The sequence below is a fragment of the Molothrus ater genome, chromosome 7 (genome assembly GCF_012460135.2).
Source record: "Molothrus ater isolate BHLD 08-10-18 breed brown headed cowbird chromosome 7, BPBGC_Mater_1.1, whole genome shotgun sequence".
NCBI lineage: Eukaryota > Metazoa > Chordata > Aves > Passeriformes > Icteridae > Molothrus > Molothrus ater.
In genome coordinates this window covers 9,030,765-9,038,476 of record NC_050484.2, presented here as the reverse complement: position 1 = coordinate 9,038,476, position 7,712 = coordinate 9,030,765, and positions in this window count along the sequence as shown.

The following is a 7,712-nucleotide window of genomic DNA, read 5'->3' as shown; positions in this document are numbered from 1 at the left end:
CATACCTTTAATGTAATTGTTTATCTGTGCAGCTCTTGTTTAGAGACAGCAAATCTATTAAAATCCCAAGGAAGTAATGAGGGAGCTTGTGCTTAAAGGTAAAACTGGGTGGCTATGCACAATTAGCTCAGTGCAATACTTGTCTTGTAAGATTCTGAGTAATGATGAGTCCAATTTGAAGGACTCATTTGCTACCAAATGCCTTCAGAGACAGAACTATGAGAAAATGTACGTCCCTCTGTGCCTGTTTAATGATTATTGAACCCAAACTCACTACCTCTGTTTTGAGAAAAAAACCTCCTGGTTTTAACTGCAAGATTTCTGCCTCTCCAAATGCAAGATGATGGACTATTGAATTGTAAGAGGAGCACTGTTCCAAGTCCAGAGCAGAAATATTTTCATGGGTCTTTGATGCTTGAATGAACGATTCAATATTTCTCTTTTTCCTAGCTGAACCAACATTTGAAAATTCTAACTGGTTTATTGCCTGAATGTGGCTACAGACCAGGTTCCTGGAAGTCATCTCTCATTCATTTGGACTCTGAGAAGGGCCACCATTGGCATGTGTCAAATAACTACTGTAGGTTTGTTGTATTTTATATATATGTGTGTGTGTGTGACTCTTCTTGGTAAAATCATCTTTGGAATTTTAATAAGGGTATTTTTGGTTTTCTTTACATTTGTGGCACTATATAACTGAGAGGAGAAACAAAAATAAAAGCTTTGTATAAAGTTCTTGATTATATGTCTGTGAAGAGTCTATGCAGAAAAATTTATATGACAAACCAGAACAAATTTTAATGTTTTTTTCTAATGAAAGAGTGTTGAAAAAAGTCTACAAAATCAAATATAAAGAGCTTATCAGTCCTGTGTCTGTTGCAAACTCTTCCTTGCTTTTCAAACAATGCACCTCCTTATAGCTATAATTAAATTTTAGTGCAAACTGTTATAGGTAAAGGCTCATTGTCATTGCTAGTGATTTATGGTGTCAAACCCTTAATGATTTTTTTATAGGTACAGTATGGCTTATTTACTGTTGCCATGATCCCTTGTGATGGATCTTTACAGATGTTTAAAATAACTTATGCCCTCAATTATAAGCATGTTACCAGTTCAGATTTTTCCTTTGCTGTACGTCATAAGCTTTGAAATCAATTGCCAGTTTAGTTACAGTTCTAGAGAAAAGTATTTGGGAATTAGCTTGTGATGATATAACATGAAAAGAAAAGCTTTTATTTGATCAGGTAAAAATGCTAGAGAGCTCTGGTTGTGCATCTTAAAAATATGCATTGTTAGAGGTATGCTTTCAGGAGAAAGTGTTCTAATGTAGTGTAATATTAGGGACAAATGCAGTTGTGTTTTGTAAGCCTTTCAAATTTTGTGGGTGAAATTGTCATTGTTATAAAACCACTCAGCAGGGAACAATTTCAGGCAGCAGCTATCTCCACTGCAGATGTATGAGTTATCTCTCTTCCTGTGTACCTTCAAACTAAATGTGAATGTGCTGGTTTCAGCTCCTTCCTTTGTTTTTCTGTGCAAGGAAGGCAGTGCTGGCTAGGGGCTGGGAGCCTGGGGTGTCCCTCTCTGGGTGTTGAGGAGGCAGGGACTGCAGAGATGCCTGCCCTGAAGCTCAGAGGCAGGCTAGGCTGTCTGTAAAAATGCTGTCATATCTGCTCTTGATGGGTCCCATCTTGAGCCAAGCAGAGCAAGGAGGGGCAGTTACCTGAATCACTTACTAGGAGATGTCTGGGGGTAAAATTGGGCGTTTGTCTGTCTTTCATACTTTAGTGACATGCAGAAACACATTTGGCTTCAGCTGTCAGCTGCTGCCCTGGTCCAAACTAGAGCAGTCTGGAGGTTGCTTTAGTTTGATCTACAATCAGAGTATTTCGTCTCACTCCTTCAGAAGTGTTGGCAAATATAAAACTGTAATGTTAATAAAAATGTGTGTTTCTTGTAGACAATGGAAAAGGAGCAGGGAATGGAGATGTCCTCACACTATTTTCAACTTCAGTGTCTGATATAAAAGTGAAATGCATTGGGTACGTGTCTGTAGAAAAGGTGTAAGGAAATGTAAGGAAGATATATTCACCCACATATTTCTATCCTAATGTTAAAAGATGAGGAAATAGTCCAACATCAAAATGGACCAGGAAAAGGAGACAAAGGAAGGACTGTTTGCATTTATACAGCCATGCAACAGCTATTCTGTACTATCTGTAGCCCTGTAGGTTCACAGCCAGTCAGTCCTCTGCCTGTAGTGTTGATTGGGTTTTGCTAATTGGTACAAACCATCATATTTTAGAGGTGTTTCCTGTTTTGTCCTTGTGGTGGGACCAGCACCATATCATCTGATTCAGCTTCCTGTGCTCATGCAGCAGATGTCAGTCTGGAGCATTTTACTTGTGTCATGGGAAAGAGTTTTGCAGAGTGGTTAGAATGGAGACATCTTCTCTTGCTTTTTCCCTGTCTCCTGTTTTGAGGGGGGGCGGGGGGGAAAGGCAAAAAAAGACTTGTTGAGTGATAGTCCACACATTTGGTAGCAAAGTTGGCACATCTCTGAATTGAAGCAAGTCCTGGTTCATGGCTCTGGATTGTCTGTTCTTTGGGTGCAATTTGAAAACCCATGTAGCTTTATGTTTCACACATGGCTTTATCAGTAAGCAGGTGGCTTCACTTACAGCTTTGTTTGTGGATATGCAATCAGGCCCGAAGGAATGTGGGAAAGCCACAAGAGAAGATTTCTTGTCATCTGTCAAGACTTGTCAAAGTAAAATTAGCAAGTGGAGAGAAATACGGAATTATATATTTAGCTAAAAGAATGAAATGCAAAAAAAAAAAGAATTATGTATTGATATATATAGGAGCACAAATAGATAGATGCATGTATTTCTGCAAAGCACTGAGGGAAGGAAGATGTGAAGTGAAGCTTGTAACTGGCTCACAAAGCCATCAGCTAACAGGGAAGACTTTGAGGGCGGACTTTTTTCAAGATTGACTAGTGCCAAGTGATCTTTGTCCTTGAGAATATATCTATATGTTGTCTTCATGCATTCAGAATGAAAGAAAAGCTGTTTGTTTAAAATCACACAAACCATGATAATAAAGCCTTCAGTGATGCCAGTATTGAAGTGGGAGGTTCTCCACAGGCTTCTGTCAGGGCAAATCCATTAAACTCAGGGTAGAGTAAGGCAAGCAGTCTAGGTTTTCACTGCTATCTTTTTATATTTAGGAGGTATGATACTCATGGGAATCTAAATTAGGAAGAATAGTAAAGAGAAAAGGAAAAATATGTAAGAAAAGGACACTACCAGGAGTTACTGAGGTGTTCTTGAGCTGAATACAAGATAATGTCTTAAATGATTACAGAGATAAGGAAGCAGAATGGGACTTCCATATCCTTGCAGGTTTTTTTAACTAAAAATTAATTTTCATGGAATGACGTAATGTGCCCAGATAAAACATGGAAGTTTAGCATATAACCCTGTCCCAGACAATGTGTCACTTTTGCTACCCTCTGGAATTGCTGTCATGCTGTAGAGAATTGAGTGAACACTGCCAACTATTGGTAGATAAGTTGAGAGCATTGCTCCCACAACATGTGTATTAACATACCATATGCCAGCAGCTAACGTGTTAAAGCTTAGAAAATTGCCATGTAGAGCATGAGAGAAAATAGAGTAAGAGGTGTTACCAACTGCATTATTGCTTAAGCTACATAAATCTTACCAGTCAATATTTTATTCAGTGTAATTCCACTTGATGCAATTAAAAGTAACAGGAGGAAGAAAATATTTCTATACATAGGAAGCTTCTGGTTAAGGCTGGTGGCATAGGACACCTGTACTGCAGTTTGGAAATGACAGTGCACTTTAAATGGAATAGCTGCAGGAACAGATGCTCACACATTAAGCTCTCAGCATTACACACAGCTGAAGTTTACTTTCAGGCTTGGGAAGTTTATTTTCAGGCCTGTAGGGAATCTCAATGGGCTGTGTGACAAGTGGTCACCTTGCAGGAAGCAGGATAAATTTACATTTTACTTCTATTAATTCCAGGAGACTTTTTTTTTCCTTTTCTTTTTTCCTTTGGAATGTGAAATGGAAGCTCATGTAATGGTTGTAGAGGATACCAGGCTGACAGCTCTGAAAACAAAACACTTCTGTTTATCAAGTGTCTTAATGTTCCTCACTTGAAAAGTGGAGAAGATCCCATCTGTGGGAATGAATTTTCCTCCACAGGTTTTTTTCTTGTCTGATTTCTGTTTATGACTAACCAGGAATGCACTATTGATCTGCCTTTCTGTTCTGTTTTGCTTATTGGAATTAGAAAATAGTCATATAAACTGATCTCATGGATGCTTCTGTGCATGTAGATGATATTCAGTTGGTTTAGTTTTCAGGCACAGTGTTAGTTCAAATTTTGTGATCTGGTCTTTGAATTGTTCTAGATTAATCTGATGGATTTCACAGTGATTAAGGACTGACAAATGCAGCTTTGTTGGTAGCTATAGAAATCATAACTTTTCTCAAATAGCCAGGGCACAAAAAGAGGTCATTGACTTCCACAGTAAGTGGGAAGTGTTTGATTAGAGAGCTAAACATTTTCCTTATTCTAAGTGTTTGGAAACAAGAAGATACAGCAATACCAAGTATGAGAATTAACCAATACAAAATATCTTGAATTACAGGCATATGAAGAGAACATCATTAGTGGAGTAAACTTCTAAGTGAACATGGGCTGTTAGCAAATGAAAATTTGCTGAAGAAATTAATGACAGTCCTGTAATGATGAATCCTATTGTACTCTGAGCACAAAACAATGCTTTCCTCTAAAATCCTGTCATATATAGGTAGAGGGATTGCAGAAGAGTTGCCTGAAGAGCTGTGTCAGGATTTTGGCCCATCTGTGTGGCTCCCCAGAGGACACTGTGGATGGCTCAGGTGTCCATGCATTCAGTGTTTATCTCTCAGGACCTTTTCCATTTGCTGCTGTAGGAATGGTGGCTGCCCCTGCAGGCGGTGTGGTTGTCCTCACCCAGATCTCGTGTCCCCTGTTGTCACAGACATGTTTTATGAAACATCCTTTCCTTAGGATTTCTTCTCCTAAGAAGCTGAGATGCCTCAAGAACAAAATGTAAGCAATAATTATCTGCTGCTGTGGAATGCAGCAGGTGGATCTGTGTTTGGTCTCATGTGGTTGTTTCTAATAAATGGCCAATCACAGTCCAGTGGTCCAGACTGTTTTGGTCAGTCACAAGCCTTTGTTATCATTCTTTTTCTATTCTTAGCTAGCCTTCTGATGAAATACTTTGTTCCATTCTTTTAGTATAGTTTTAATATAATATATATAATAATAAATCAAGCCTTCTGAAACATGAAGTCAACATTCTTGTCTCTTCCCTCATCCTCAGACCCCAGCGAACACCAGCACACCCTGTCACAACGGTGTTCTGAACTCCTCTTGGACACTGGAAAACTAAACAGATGTGATGAAACTTATGCTCTACACGTTTCCAGAATGAAGGCTTGGAGAAAATGATCTTGCCAAAATTTTGCTTGTAGCTAAAGCACTCCTGTCTTTCACAATGTGCTTGGTGTAGGTTTGCACTGGACAATAAAACTTCTTTCCTTGTTTCACATTGCCAATATGGAGCTGCATGTTTGTGTTATCTGTCTTGGTAACTCTGATTTTGTCTAAAGTTACAGCAATTAATAATGAAAAAGGGAGAGGTTTCAGCTACATGTACACTTGTAGCCCAGCGAAAAAGAATATGAAATTCCTGCCCTCAGGAATAAGAATATGAAATAGCAGGGAAAGTTTCAAGCAAAAGAAATATCTTTCACTGAAGAGAAAAAAAAAAACTTAGAACAAATCACAAATGCAAGAGACTGCTGCTGAAAGTCAAGCTGCCAAAATTTAATTTGAAAATCTGATATAACCTTATATAAGATATCAGATCTTGTATACCTTGGATATCTTATAACATCTTTACAATTTCTGATATCTTTATAATTACAAATATTAGTACCATTGGGATATGACAGAGGAGCTTGAGGCAGAGTTCAGAGACAGGGATGTGAAATAAAACCAGCCACAATTTCTTGACAGTCTTTTCCAGTGAAATGGTGTGCACTGCTTCAAACTACTGCTGTACCAATTAATGTGTTTTGTAAAACATTCTGACATACTCTGAAAATCTGGAAGTCAGGAGAGTTATAGATATCTCATTAAAACATTTTGCAGATGTTGCTGACAAAATTAAATATTTTTTCCCATTTCTGAAACGTGTTTGTAGATGCTTTAATTAGATCATATTTTTCCCTGAGAATTTCATTTCCTTTAAGGCTTCTGTTCTATGTAGTTAGAGATATTCTGCAGGCCATTAAAATCTAGCAGTTAAGATAGATTATGAGCTTCTATTCTTAGAATGACTAGAGTAAATGTGCTCTTTGCTGTCTTCTCTTCACCTGAATGATGGCAAGTACTTATTTTTGTTCTGGGGTCATTGCTCCTCATTGGTTCCATCACCTCACCCTTGTCATTTATATGGAATCAAACAGATAAATAACAAGTGTATATTTAGTTAAGACATTAATAAAAACTTCGTCTCTTATGGATGAGGAACTCATCCTGCAGCTCAATTTCAGTTTCTTGTAGAGAGCTCTGTTAGGCTTTCAGCTTTTTCAGCTTCTCTTTCCTCCCTTCCTTAAAAGCAAAATCCACCAAACTGACTTGAGAGCAAATACAGAAGAGTTAAGCTACTGTGATGCTGCAACCAGGCTTGCTGCAGAATTGAAGTATTCCTAAGAATTAAGATTTGGCTTTGTCAGTCCTTTCTTCCTTCCAATGTAAATTTTAGTTTTATCCTAGGTTCTCAATAGCCTTTACACACAGTAGTTTGTGCTTTTTCTTAACACCCTGGATGTGCTAAACAGCATTTGTTCTGTAAGACCCCCTCACCTTCACTGAATGGCACCTACAGCTCAGCACTGCTTTTGTTCTGTAAGGCCCACAAACCACTCTGAGGCACAAACCTATTTGTTGTCACATTCTGTGCCTGCATTTGAAATGTGCAGAATATTGTTTATTTCATTTCATAAGTATTTGTCCTCCCTTGGACCTTATCCCTGAGAGTGCAGCTGTATGAATTTGCAACCACCAAAAGTAGAGTTCAGTGTTTTTGAAAAGAATATAAAAATATCAAAGGGACCAGGTGCAATTACAATACAGGTTTTCCATTACAAATTAAATTTCTTGGAGAGGAATAGGAATAGTGTCATTTTAACACAGGTTGCTTGTACATCTTCCTTAGAGACTTTAGCAGTGTTTTACTTCTCTGCTTAGATCAGAATTTCCTCAAAGTACCCTAAAGTGAAGTTTATAGGATAACTCAGTCCAATTATTTTGTCTTTTGTTCAGCAGTCATTAAAGTTAATATACTTGCAGGTTTTATTTTAATGTGAGACATGTTTATGGGTATTTTGTTAAATTAAAAGCTTGATTTGTCACTGTCTTCTAACATTTATTTTCTGCTTTAGCTTTTATTTTGTTGAAATTCAAATGCATAGCAGAGGGACTTATTTTGCATTGTGGTGATTTTTTTCCTTCTGTGAAAGAGCTGCTATAAGAAAACACTGAGGATGTCTGAGCTGTATTGTAATCTCATCTTGACAACTAAAAGTTACTTTTAAATATGGGATTTTTCTATA